The following is a 15,100-nucleotide window of genomic DNA, read 5'->3' on the forward strand; positions in this document are numbered from 1 at the left end:
CTCAGGTTTTTTCCTTCTTAACTTCCTCATGATTAAGTACTGGTCCAAGCTTACAAGCAGCTATGAACCTTTGAGCACACCCACCCAGAATTTGGCAGATCATGCATTTTCAACAGATCCTGTTTGCAGCTGAGTTATTGGGCTTTACTACTGCACAAAATACTTCTCAGCCCTGCAGAAAGAATTGCAGCAATGTGAAGGGATATCTTGCCTAGTTGGACAGTCTTGAAGTGTAAATATTGCTCCATTCTCCACTCCATGTACCTTATCTTCAAGTACTTTTGCTAGGTAATAGATATGCTTTCTTTAAAGCAGTGATCAACTGTTTCTTTAAAGAGTAAAAGTGGCCTATATAATTTTCATTTCTCTGCCAAGAATAAGGAAGTTGTTAGTGTTGCTTCTCTGGCCATCGTATCACAAATTCTTTCAGAGGCAGAATAGTTCATTACTGTTTTTTGCCATGACCCGATGTCCAGATATGTCTCCTGCACAGCTGGATGAGCAGCACTAGCCACGGGCAATATCCCTGAGAAAGAAGCTGAGGATACAAACGGGTGTTCATTGCGGTTGTATTTTGTGCAACACTGTTTGCAAAGTATGTAATCACACGAAGCAAAAAATCCAACAGTAACAGCCACTTTCTTTGCTCAGCACACCCAAGCCTCCTTGGCCAGTGAGTCATAAGCCCCAAAAAGCCTTGACTCCCCGCTTGCTCCTAAGCCACACTCACAGCTTCTTACCTGACTTATTTCTTCTGCTGCACTTGAAAATGGTCTCTCAGACTGCGTGGCCTAATTCTGCTCAGCCCTTGCTTTGCTTGATTACTGCCTTCCTACAAACAACAAAAAACATGTTTAAATATTCCTATCGTTTAGCCTGAAGGAAAGCTGTTTAGCACATTTAACATCTTTACCCAGATCTGAGACTTTCTACAGATGTAAGAACCATCTGATGGCAGCCACTAACACCTTCCTGTATAAAAAATATATTTCTAAAAGAACAGCTACATGCAAAGTAAATAGAGAATTCTTCTATAAAACAACACAACTTGCTGCCTCAAGTGCAAAAGGAGATTTTAAAAAAAGGTTTCTTACAAATAATGGTATTTTTTCACTCTCATTTCTATAACACCTGCAAAGCAGAGCAGTTAGGATGAGGTGTTAATTTTATCAACTTCCAAATGGCAGAATGAAGGCAAATGTAAACTGCAATGAAACCCCTGCCTACTGGGTATCTAGCCACCTCTCTGCTTTCCAGATAATACAAAACCTTTATTTTCCTTCACAACCGGGCTGAATAACCGAGAATTCAGTAGGTCACACACAAAAAGACCCATACCAAAAAAACTTCCCGTGTATTTTTACCAGTCCATATCTTTTCTTGGCCACTTCCCTGGGAGCACAACACACCAGCTTCTCTGACGTAACACCCCGTAGGAAACATTATCTATCAGGGTTGGCTGCACTATCTAATTAGAGATCTCCTGACAGCTCATCTTCACTAAGTTTCATAATTACGTGACTCCAAGCGTCAGCGATCCTCACTCAGCAGTTCCACAGGAGCTTTCTCGGTAGACACCGTTTATCGTATTTCTTTGACTTTCATTCTTATTTCATCATCTGCAGTACTCAGAACAGTTTTCAGATACCCTTTTTTCCACAAGAGATGTTGCTTGTTGCTTTGCAGACTCATATTGAAAGAAGCGCAGAGAGGAATAAATGACATTTGGGGTATTTCATTACAGCTGTAACCTCAACAGCAGGAGGAAAAGAGAGAGAAATTTAAAATAACTTTCGTTCCTCTTGTCCACAAAAAAATACTGTCAAATTACATATTTGTGTTCTGGCGGTAGATGATACATTTACAAGGGCTCTTCTGCCTGTCTCCTTTTCTATAACAAAATGCTCTTCCTCAAGGTTTGGGCTATTTCAAGGATTGTTCAGCGCTGGCTTATTCTATGGCTGACAAATGCATGATTTAACCACGGAATGCCCAGAAGTAAGTGCAGGAATCAACATTCAGCTTGACCTTATCCTCCTTTGGCAGGTGCTGTAGTTTCACAGAGATGAATACGGCTAGAAAAACTCTGAGGGAAAGAAAAAAAAATAGTTATTTTCATGGATCATTTGTCCTAACTTTCCAAATTCGATTACTATTTATTTATGAAAATAAGTACAAAATAGCATTGGAATTCAAAGTAGTGACATAAAGAACCATGTTACACTGAAGTTTCAAATGGTACTGTGCATGTTCTGGGTACCATTTTGGCCATTGTTAAATCAAAACAGCAATCTGTCTACTTAAAGTTCATGATGCCATTTTGTCAGTAAAGAAATCAATCCTGATTTAGTAAGGAAAGTAAAAGTTGGGTGGTTCTGGCACCAGCAGAATCAAAGCACATTCCGTTATTAGCTAATATGAGCAATTTTGTTAAACAAACTACACCTTTGTTCTGTAAATTTTGGATGTTAGGCTTTGGACAGATGTTCCCTGCTGGATGCAGACAAGCCAGGGAGAGGTTAGAGCCCCAGCTGTTGATCATCACTTCTTTGCAGAGGTTACTGCTCCCTCACATTTGTTGGCAGAGCTTGCTTATAGAAACACTACCGAAGCCACTTCATGTTAAAGTGAGTGGCGTTACTGTTTAGACAGTTTAAGCTAACTAGCACAGCTGCTGAAAGAGTTCGTGCCTGTCTGTACCTTTAAACTTCCACTCTTCACAAGGCTGCAAGTTTTCCCAACTTGTCAGGGCAGAAGCTTTTCTCACCTTTTTGTGTAGGACCAGAGATCAAATCCCAAATGCCACACTTGAATATTTAGCCTTAAACACCACCTAATTAAACACTGACAATTGTGTTAAATGTGCTAGTGAACTACTGTCCTGTTTCAACTCTAACTTTCTGCTTTGATTAGCTTTCACACCACTTTCCCACCAAACTCGTGGTCTTAGAAACAACAATCAAAATCTGTGTTATTACACTGTGCAAAGGCATCCTGCAGACCTGTGTGACATATCCAAGGACACAACATGCACAAAGTGCAGCTCTGATGCAGTGATGTTGGGAGGCACTGGGCAGAACACAGTACTTCAGATACTCTGTGATGCTCTAGACAAGCTCCTCATCTTTATCTGCTATTTTCCCACCTACAAAACCGTAAGACTTCTGCAGAGTTCTTTGAAATCTGAGTGAGAAGTGCTATGTGTTTGTGTATGATAATTGTTATTAAGAATATTGATCTGCTATTCCCTGGCAAGTTAAAAAAAAAAAAAAAAAAAGACGAAAACGCATCATACAGATATTTCATCAACAAATAATTAGTATTGGTATATGAATGGTTATGACTTTAAAATAATGCAAGGTCTATTTTCTCACTCTTTCATAAGTAATACGTATCTATGAGAAAATTCCAATATAACTGCAATTAAGGGATGCATTGCATTTACAACTGTTTTTGAGGGATTTTTTCTGGTTTTTCTCCTGGCAGGATATTGATTGAGCTGCCTAAAATGTCATTCACAGCAGGCTATTTATGTGATGACGTTTCTATCCAAGTGAAATTGCTATGTCTAACACCTTTTTCCTCTCCAAGGAAAAATATTATTTTGCAGACAAAATAGGAAGTTATCCAAGGGTTTAGGAAAAGAATTTGCTGTTTCTTTCCTTCAGTGCAGAATTACTTTATTTTCATGCATTTGTCTACCTCCTCTACTGCTTCAGCCACAGATAATACCAAGTAGCAAATCATATGCCAAAAATCATATTAAAAGAACATTACTGAAAGAAAGTCAATCACTCAAAACTTACAACCTTCCAAGATTTCCCAGACAATTGCATTTCAGGCCCCTTGGCATACACATTGCATACAAGACTACAGATGACATGAGTATTTTTTCCTAAAGCCATTTCCTCATTCAGTGGACAGACTAGATTCTAATTGTTACACACATGAATGTTCAACTCTTTTTTTTCTTACTGCTCTCTGTGAAGCACCAGATCTTATTTACTGACCTGTACTCAAGACTTGCTACAAAGACAGGATTATGAATGTCTGTTGACTTTTCTGTCATGCCATCCTTGTACTACTCAAGTGCTTTGCAATTAAGAAATCACCCATGTGATTTTGTGAATGGGATGAGCTTCCCCTCATTTCCACAGGTGAAAAGATCATATAATGAAAACCTGGAAAACAGTAGTTATTAAGAACCTTCACTTAAATCTCCACAATTAATTTACTTTCCACCACGTCCCTCCTATGTTTTAACAGTTACTGAGTTCTTCTTGCACGTGTGCCAGGACATTTGTAAAGCCTGGATTCTGGTAACATTGGGACACATCACTTCTGCCTCCCAATTATTGAATTATTTTTCTAAATCGTTGGAGCTTCTCAACAAAATGGATAGACACATTTATTTTTAAGACAAGTGAAAAAGCAACACATTCCTCTTAAACTTGTTATCAGGGAAAAAAACAACCAAACACCCATTTTTTTCTGAAGCTTTAGATACTCAGCCAGATGCAGTCTCCCAATCTGTACATTTTCAATCCAAATAATACACATTTGACAAATTTATAAGCAAATCCTGAAAACAGGATCTTGTGATGAAAAGTGTCAAGCAAACTTAACTATAGGTGGCATTCACGGCTTCACCTATAATTAATATCTCCTATGAGGAGTCTGCTGGTAATCCAGATGAGGCAGGCAGTGCAATGACTCTCTGCATATCTACACAAAAGAGCGAGGCTGCGTTAAGAGGTCTCATTCATTCCTCTGATGATCTGAAACAAACAGGCATCAAATGATTTATACCATGTAATCAGTGTGCACAACCTCAGCAGAGCACCTGAATACAGCACAGAAGCAAAAATGAGCACCTAAACCCCCTTCTTGACATTTCCACATAGAAACCAGTAAGTCGGTGAATTATTACCGCGTAAGGAAGCCAGGAAGCAAAACTTCACTTGCAAACAAACCACTTTTAGCTAGCTTGGAAGAAGTATGTGACTTTGACCCAGCCAGTTTTTACCCTGGTGAGTCACAGCTAGATCTGTCCTGACACAGCCAACAGTAATTACCCGACATGTCTTCTTATGGTTGACACAATTCCATAAAGGAAAAGACAAGAAAGGAAAAGGCCTTGTCCCTAATACACTTGGCTCTGTGCCACTGTAAAGAGCACCTTAAAATGTGACTGACACCTGCATTCCCCTTTGTCTTCTTACTCTGCTAATGTTTCTAAAGTCAGCTTTTCTCCAGCTTGGTTCTTACGTGTGTCTACAGACTACATGAGTGAATCACTGCTCTACCACAGCTCATTTACTCAACATACTACAACATACTGTAGTCCCATAAAGGGCTAAGAAATCCTTGATGATTTGAAACTCCTTTCGTATACTACTGCACTTAGCAGAATCACTAAATTATAGTAAAATAAAAACTGTCGTTAACTGAATAATTGTTTTATTTCCCCCCATGGAAGATGGAAGGAAGCATATAAACAGTTCATGTCTTTTTATGGAAATGAAGACCAACACATTCAACTAGCTAGGGGGTGGTTTCCCTGGTTTTTAAATCAGAACAATATTTTTTAGCACTTATTTATGTTTTCAAGATTGTCTTGACATCTGTTCTTAAAAAACACAATGAAAGGCATGCTTTTAACTATAAACACGGATAAAATACGGTAACTCTGTTTTCCCCTGCTGCAGAACTGCCAAGTAATAAGGATTTGCATGACTAAGCTTCTATTATGCTGACATATGCAAAAAATAGGAACAATCATTCTTTCTCATTTGAAAACACTTAGAAGGGAAACACTCCTTTTATTCTCCTCTAGGACATGTTGAGCCTTGGACAAGATGAAGAGTATCATTCAACCAAATCAATTTTTAAATGGACATTTAAATGCTGGCTTCTCTTAAGCACAGACACTTGGATAGCGACCTTATTATGTGAGCTAAAGGTCACTAGGGATTTAACTAACACTTGCAAACATGCAGTATTTCATTTGACATGTCTTTAAACAGAAACCACCACACCATTTGGAATCCACTTCTTTGAACTTAAATAAATGTTTAAATAAGCTTCTTGTAGCACCTTTGCAAAACTCCTGGATCTGTGATCTATACATTTTATTAAAACAATATCCAGCTAAAGGCTCAAATTAATGGTTAATAACCATTTTCATACTTGGGTGCTTAAGGTTATTTTCACACCAGTAGCTACCATTGACCAACTTACAACTGGGAGCTACATCTGTGGGTCCAATTGGCTTGAAGTGACTGGCAGGTGCTCAGCTGCCCAGACTCAGCCTATTTTAGGCGCAATTTTTAAAATGTTGCCCTCTTTCAGAACAAAATTTCTCTTTATTTACTCAATATCTTCCATTGTACTGCACAGTATATCACAACTTAGATTTCAACATAGATCACAACAAAATGTAAGTAAAATGTAATTCTGGGCTAAGATCATCAGGGGTAACGAGGCACCATTTCCTTTCTCGACACCTAATCCATACCACAACCTATAGCATACATCTACTTGAACAGCCGCAAACTCAGATGTATCTCCAGTCTATCTGGAATATCTAGATACCACATACAAAATAAGACATATGCTTAGCATTTCTAATAAAAAAAGACAGTCTATTTTTAAAGATAAAACAGTCAGTTGCAAAATGTTTGGAAACCGGCTAACAGAGTACAACTATGATGTCATGTTTTACTATAACCTCGTATAAACTCCCAGGTAGGGTGAATAACCTGTGGAAGTCTGTGAGAAAGAAGCACTTCCAGGGAAAACAGATGACGCCCACATTTGTAAAGATGCAGAAAGAGAGCTAGTATTCAACACACATCAATCTCAGCCTCTTGCAAGGAATTAAATGGACTCTGGATGGTGAGCTTGGCTTGGCCGGCAATTACAATCGTTGACAAAAAGATCCTTAAAGTTACTAGAATTGTAATTAAAGCATGGGGGCGGGAGGGATAGCCCCCTGCCACACTGCCCAAATGCATTGCTGGTGCCATCACACCTTTGACATCTCATTGCTGCATTCTGGATAAACTTTCATTAATGGTTAATCACCAGCAGCCATTTTCAGCTTAGTTTTGTACATAATGAGGCTTAAATGATTGTGCTATCTGCCTCTTTCCATCTGTTTACCTCTTCCCACTCCCTCCCTCTCCCTCAACTATCATCTCAGAGAACTTTCTGAGCTGCTGGCCAACCCAAATTAGTGATTGCTCTGAGGGAAAGGCAGGCAGAGCTCAGCTGCTACCCTTGGCAGCAACCAATTGCCGAAGCAGTAGTGGGCATAGACATTGCATGCCCTGCTCTTTACAGAACGGCACGCTGCAACAGAAATGGAGAAAGGTCCACTATGTGCACTATGAAGGGGAAGGGATAAAGGACACCCCACCAACGGAAACCACATTTTATTAGTCCCACTGCTCACAGGCTGGCTTCTTTCGTTGGTGATTCTCCCCTGTATGGTCTGTTTGCATTTTAACATATGACATGACAGCACTGGTACTATCAGAGCAGCACAGGGGAAAATGCGCTGGTGAAAAGACAGATTTGCTTTCCTAGTGACCTCTCAGTGGTCACCTGGAGCAAACGAAAGATGGAGATGACTTGAGAAATAGAAAACAAATTTAATAATTCCAGAATAAGGAAGTAAGCCTCAGTACAAATCTTTTCAAGTAACTATGCATGTACATACAAAATTAGGAGTTTTTTGCGTACTGTTTTTTCAGCTTTTCAGCAACTCACCAAGTATTATCTTAATATTGAGATAATAATTTCCCTTAAAACTTATCAGTAGCTAGCAAGTGTCCTGAAGAAGACACACATTTCTTTCTTCTCTCTTTGTTCCCCTCCAGGACCACTCTCCTCAAGCAGAGTCCTTTGTACTAGGATTTAGGCTGAGAAACCCACGCTCACAATCATAAGAAAATCAGATAAATAAGGATGGAATTAACCCATGAATTAATTATTTGGTAATACTGTCTTCTAGATTAATGTCTCCTTTGGATTATCTGATGAATGCTGCAGTTAGCTAACTTTCTTTTGATCCTCCTACTGGGAAATATAGAAAGGATGAGATGGTGGGGGTGGAAAGATAATTATGCTCAAGAAGATGACAAGTATCTTATCCATACTAGGAAGGTTAAAACCAAGTAGCTCCTTCTCAAGACTCTTACTACCAAGTAGAGATGCCAGTGTGAGGCTGTTTAGCCAGTTTCAGATTGGTACATGTTCTCATGCTCTTGCGACACCTGGCATATGGTGAATGCATTGAGACTTGTAAAAAACAGTGATTCATTGTTAATCGTTCAGAAAAGAGCCAGAGATTCATGGTAACCCTGTATTTCTGGAAAAGTACACCTACACCCCAATTCTTAACTGTTTTATGAAACAGAAACTGCAGGTGAGGTTGAAAACAGAATCTGGATCTTGATCTGTCCTACAACATTTTGGGGAGTGTCACTTAAATCCACAGTTAATCTGTGCAATATTATGTATTGTGAGCTGTGGAGATTCAAGAAGTGACCCCACAGTCAGGAAGATCTGGCATGAGTTATGCCCTCTTCCATGCTGGGCTCAGCCTCAGACAAGTAGCTTCACCCATGGGCTGAACTGGATCTCTTCTGCATTATAATGGCTCACTTCTGATCTCCTGTTTGGACACAATTACTTTTCACAAAACAACTGCATTTCACTTGTGCCTGTTCCAGAAAAGTATTGATTTGCATTTGCATAAGGAGCCTTTTAAGTAACTTTTTTAAATTGAAAACTTGCCATTTCCACTCTCCCACCTGTGATTATCCATAGTTAAATCTCAGGGTCTGAATTCCACACTTTGTTATCTCCAATGGGCCATTTTACCATTGAAAAAAGACATGTTAATTACTTCTCTTATTCAAAATAACCTTCAGTGCAGCTCCAAGCTTAGCAGGAGAGATGTTCAGATGTTTAGCAATCCCTGTCACTTTCTTTCCTCCTGTCTCATCAACTCCACTTAGCACCAGGAGTGAAGAAATCAAGAAGACAAGCCAGCCAAAGTGAGACCGACCCTGTAGAGGAAGAAGCTCATAAAAGACATAGAAGGAGTAGGCACAGCAAGTGGACTCTACCAGTCTACTCCAGGCTCAGGGCTCTTCCCTCTGTCCTGCAAGAGCACAGCATTTCTGTGCCAAGTTATCAGCGCATCAAAGGCTCCAAGGAGCGTCTTAGGAGGCTTACACTGGGGCATTAAAATCTCGCACTGGAGCAGCTGTGGTGATGCCCTCAGGAGCAAATGCAATAGCAGCAGGGACTATCTTCATCAGGTACTAGCCCCGCACTGGGAAAAAATTAACTCCTAGGAGACTGCATGTACCACATACTGCAGGCATTAAATGCAGAGCTAAGCATTATAAAGTCTTGGATCAAGCTGGGTAAGCTCTCAGGAATTCTGGGCAAGCTTTGGATTTGAAACCGTACTTCACTGGGCCCAGGCTCAGTTCTGCTGTAAATCAGAACCGAGGAAACATCACCAACAGATAAACAACATCATAAATCCTGGTGCTTGGCTCCTCTTTTCGTTGCAGCACATTGCATGTGGCACCAAAGACACTGAAAAAAAATGCACCAAAAAAAATTTAATAATCTTTAAAATTGTGTTCTTCCTCCCAGTTCATCAATTACATTAATAACACCATCAATATGCCAGAAGACAGGCCTTTCTCTAAGTAAATGAGATCTAAGTCTGTTTTCAACAAATTAAAACATGCCAATAAATTAAGGTGTCATATACGGGCCAGGTATAAACTTCATCCAGGCCAGAAAAAGTGCTAGCAGCCATGACTAAATTCAGCCCCTACGTGCAGAGGACTGGCTGTATTTTTTTGTATCTTGTTAACAATGCAAAATATTGAGGTTATTGTTTAAACATATCTTCCAAAGAATACAGGAACAGTTGGAAAATCAAGAGATAGATGATGTGATAGGGAGAAGTTTACATTTAGATCAGTTAGTCACACTGCACCTCCTGGTTCTCTGGAAAATGTAAAAAGCAGGAAAGAGAGTTACATGGGGCAAAACAGCAAGAAGCACATAAGGCTGGGTTTGTTCAAAAGTGCTTCCACAAAAGAAACAGCCATAGAGCTATCCAATCCAACCTCACATCTGCTTCCAATTTTATAGTCTTCTGTGTCTTTGATGAAAATCCAATTTTTCCCAAAAGGAATTGCAGCACAGTTGAGTAAAGAAAGGTCTATTGATAAATCTAATGCATCTTTTACAGAGCGTGATGCTTCAGGGGGTTAGCGGTGGGGGGAGAAGGGGTTTGTCTCATAATGTTGTGCGGCATCTCTAAAGCTCCCTTTACATGTCACCACTTTCTAACCTAAGATGCAGTATATTTAGAGCAAGACTGAACTAGAGGCTCCAAGCTAGCTCCTTTTTTTTGTTGGAGTCCCTAGGCATCTTAGACACTTGCCTCCATCTAACCAGACACAGCATGAGATTTTTTTAGCACGTTTTTAAGCAACGTAAGGTAGCACAATTCCAGACCTACTTGACAGCAGCGTGTCCTTTTGACATCCTCTCCAAAGAGAACAGCAAAGAATAACACTTCAACGATACATAGTGCTTATTTTATTATGTTTCTTTCACAGGCACCCAAGAAAATTCCTTATCCTACAATGAGCACTGATCAGATAGTTCTTATGGTAATGCTAGACCTACCTGCGGGGTAGTTCTCATTCCAGCTACTTATATTAAACTCTTGGCCCTTTCAAAGTTAACAGAAATCAAGGGGCGAGACACACTGCTCCTGTTTCAAGGCACACAAAAACTTTGGGGTCTTGTCTGTCATCAGCCCACTATTTTCTGCTCTCCAGCCTTGTTGTCAGAAACAGTCCCCAGGCTACACAGGACACATAGCTTTTCAGGGGGACATGAAAGATACTATAAATTGCCATCTGACACAATTGAGACAGAAATCCGACTGGTATAAGGATGCAAAATTCCACTGAAGTCAGGGGGCCTGTGCTCATTAATGTCAAGGCTTCATTTCACCCATTAAAAAGTGAACTGTCAGCTAAGCTATGCTCTGTGAACTCTTGTGGGATTTCCTGCCTTCTTAAGTTACGCACTTCCAGTTTACCTACGAGGCCAGTCTAAATGAATGCATTTAAAATAAAATGCATTTCTAGAGACAGGGGATAGACTGTTTATGTTACATGCTGCTTCCACTGTCAAAAAAAACCCACCTAGAAATATGATTTTAGTGTAAAAGCACACCTATCCCCCTAACCAACCTGGGCGGAGGAAAGGCAGACTGCTCTTTGAATGAGATAGGAAGGACAGGACAACTGTAGGACAAAGGCCTTAGTGCTGATCTTGCCTCTTTTGCAATGTAAATCTGCAGGGATTGTACAAGTTAACCTGCTGCTTAAGAAGGAAACAAAAAACAAAACCCCAAAACAAAACAGCCCAATAAGTTTTTCCTTTCCCGCAGCCAAGACAAAGCTATGAACGATGCGATACTAGTGCTAATTTACTTAACATAAATTCTTTTTTTGGGCACCTGTCTCGGGGTCTGTGGAAGCATTGGGACCGGATAATCCGCTGAATGATCTTTAATCAGACAGTAATATTAGGTGCTAATAGCGCTGATAAAGGGGCTGTTTAACCCAACTGTTAACACAAAGGCGTGCCTGCCACAACAACTATTTCAACAACGTATTTGCCAGTCATATTAATTAAAACTAATTCCTTGCAGGCCACAGAAAGCACAGAGTAAACCCACATGGAAAATGTCTAGGTTCTACCATGGCAAATCACATTAAAGAAAAAAAAGATTGAAATTATCCTCAGGCAATAAAATTTGTCTCAGAAAATATACTCTCTTGGAAATTCTCAAATTGTAAATTCACAGCAAAGCTAAAAAGGCCTTTAATAGAGTCTTCTGAATGTGTAACTATGTATCTGTGGCTCTGCCCTGTGACTTCATCCTGGTCATTAAAAGCTTCTAATAAGTCAAATACAAAGCACTGAGCCTTGCTCAAGGTCCTGAGGTGACAGTTATTTACACATCATTTAGATGATTGTCCAAGACTAGAGTGGTTTAAGTGAAGCAGCACAGTGAAGTCTCCTAGACAGGTTAACAGGAGTTTATCTTTTTCTCTCCCTGGTTCTAGAGTTTAAATAAAGTTTATATATATATTTATCAGGCTATAAAGGAATAAATTCTTAACCCCCTGCACACAGATTTGAAGCATAAAACTTATAACTAGTTCAGAAGTCTTAGTTAAGATTGAACTCACAAATGATGGCTTATTCTTTAGAAGTGCTTGATTTTCAGAAAAGTGTTTGGCTCTCCAAATGAGTACTCAAATGAATCCCCAAGGATATTTTGGTTAAGAAGCAAAATGCATCCAGGTTAACTCCGCACTTCATTTCCTTCTGGAGCCCGTGAATGGAAAGACAATCAGCTAGCAAAATGTGAAGTTATTAACAATGTGAATGTAGGCCCCAAAGCTGTACTTAGATGCGACAGCACAGACCCTTCTGCCAAAACCTGTAACAGCCAGAATCTGGGAGAACAAAAGAGTGTTATGAAAAAGCACACTCCAGAAATCTGTGCAATGCTCAAACACTCTCCTGGTAAAATGGAAGCACTGGACATAAGCGTCAAAGACTGATATGTTAAAGTTTTCTTGCCAGAAGGTCAGTGCCAGTTATGTATACCTACCTCCAGGGTAAAGAAGATTAAAAGCCATCTGGCCATAGACCTGGGCAACCTGCTCTAGGTGACCCTACTTGAACAGGTAGTTTAGACCAACCTCAATCTTCCAACCCTGAAAAGAAAAAAGAAGGAAAAAAAACCCTAGAAGGTGATATTCCAGCAATTAACACCTACTCACCTAAGACAAGACAGGAAATAAGCACGTAACTTTTGTTGAACATGATGCAGCTATATTTCTGGAGCTCCATTCACTCTCACCAAGTTAAACCTGACTCCAGGTAGTTAGTCAGGAATGTGAGAAATCTCCCCTATACAAGATTTTTGCAAACCTCCAGCATTATCTTAATGCAGTTTTGTTAAGTGAATTATTTATCAACTTGATACTTTCATTGATCAATGTAGGGAACTCCCACCAAAGCAGTCAATCGGACTTCTGAGTGCAAATCAATAGCAAGCATTTAAAGGGATATTCTTCCTTTGATGTATATAGGAAACCCCCATTAAACAATAATGGGAAGTATCCAAGGAATTATCTTGCTAAAAATCACACAAAATAAAGGCAATTTTTTACTACACCTGTTTTGGTGTTGATTTGGAGGTTTATTTTATAACCTGATTCACATTTTGCGTTACTGAAAGTTAGCCTGAATTCTGTTTAAGCTTTCTCACAGGATATAATCTGTTCTGTAACCGGCGTTACCAAGTTCTTCACCATACAGGCTTCTACAGGTTCTGTGAAAATGCATTTATCCTGGAATCATTACTCACTTCATAAAACAGAGTAACTGTTCTAGGATTTAAACACAATCTTTATTCTCAAGTAAAGCATCCGTACAGGAGACTGTTTTGTAAAGCATTTTGTCCCACAATAGCTGTGTCAGTTTCCCCATTTAGGTATGTCCTAAGCTTAGCTGGGCAGAATGTTAAACTCCCCTTAGCAGAAAGCCAGGCTTTGTTGTTTTATTAAGGTTTGCATATCAATCGCTTCCTGGTTCTTAGTAAATTTACAGCCCAACATTCAACAGACTGTAAATTGCAATACACGACTATGATAGCCAGGCCCTGGATTGAGCTATTTTTTTGTTTGAGAGGCAAATTTATTCCATCATGGAGCTGATTTTTTTTTTTTCAAAGGAAAATGTATTGAAGCCACTGGCACTAAGAATTAACAGAATCCTCATATTTTTCAGTAAGGTCATGCAAGTGTTGATGCCTTCTGGAAGTAAGCTTCTGTTAGAAATGCTGCTGTCATTCATTAAAAAGAAATTGTATCTCTGAAACTTAAAAAGCATCCAAATTTTCCAGAGTACTTTCATTCAAGAGTAGTCAGATCACCTTGGACTTTTTCTTTATACCAACACAAAGCTCGTAAACTGTGACTATAATCGTGTGACAATTATCTACCATTAATGCAGACAGAAACATTTAAAATAGCAAACAGACAACTGCTAACCACCATGGCAGAATATCTTAGACACAGGCATTTCATCAACAATTATTTGAACTATGGCATATAAACTGGTGGCCATTTTCTTTGCCCCTTTTTCCTCAGACTTGACCAACAGTCTACATCCTGCCTGCATTCTGTATGGAGCCCAGCAACAGCTAGATCAAAGACATTCAGTGAAAATCAAATTAATGTGACAAGAGTGGCTTTGTGCTTAGGCTTTGCATACAGTCATTTACTCCCCGTGTATAAAACTTTGTCTTTTAGAACAAAAATTTCCTGTCTGCGCATCTCTCTGGTGTCTCCTCCTCATTTTCCACATACTGACATCCTCACATGGGCATTGCCGTCAGCAAATCTGATCATAGATGAACTTTTTCCAGAATTATATCTGTTCCACTACCCCATTCAAAAAAGAGGTGCAGTGTTGTCAGGCCAATGAAGATGCAGGCACAAAAAAGAGAACTTGGCTTAAGAGAGCGTTTGCATACTTTTGGGATCACCAATGAATTATCCCTCATGTTAGACTGTCACAACCCACAACCCCATTTTTCCTTCCTTTGTGGCACAGAACAGTCTGCTGTCTAAGACCATCTAGAGAATGTTATTGAACTTTGGCTACTGAAGAAATGTAGTCATGCCCTGACCTTCCTGGTTGCCTTCCTGTAGCACATTACGCATATGCTACGTACTATTGATCCTAAGCCTTCTAAAGGGTTCTCAGAAATGTCTTTTGGCCACTATAGAGGAAGTCTCACAGGCCAGATTTTCCCTGTACCCTTCTGGAATTAGAGTATTTACGGCCAACAAGGGCTTGCAGAACCTAAACTGAAAGACAATGGCTCTTTTCAATTCACCTATCTCTGTCCATATAAATATTTTCTGGGGGTATCAACCACATCTTTTTGTTTTAATGG

Source organism: Falco naumanni, chromosome 3, assembly GCF_017639655.2.
Source record: "Falco naumanni isolate bFalNau1 chromosome 3, bFalNau1.pat, whole genome shotgun sequence".
Taxonomy (NCBI): Eukaryota; Metazoa; Chordata; class Aves; order Falconiformes; family Falconidae; genus Falco; species Falco naumanni.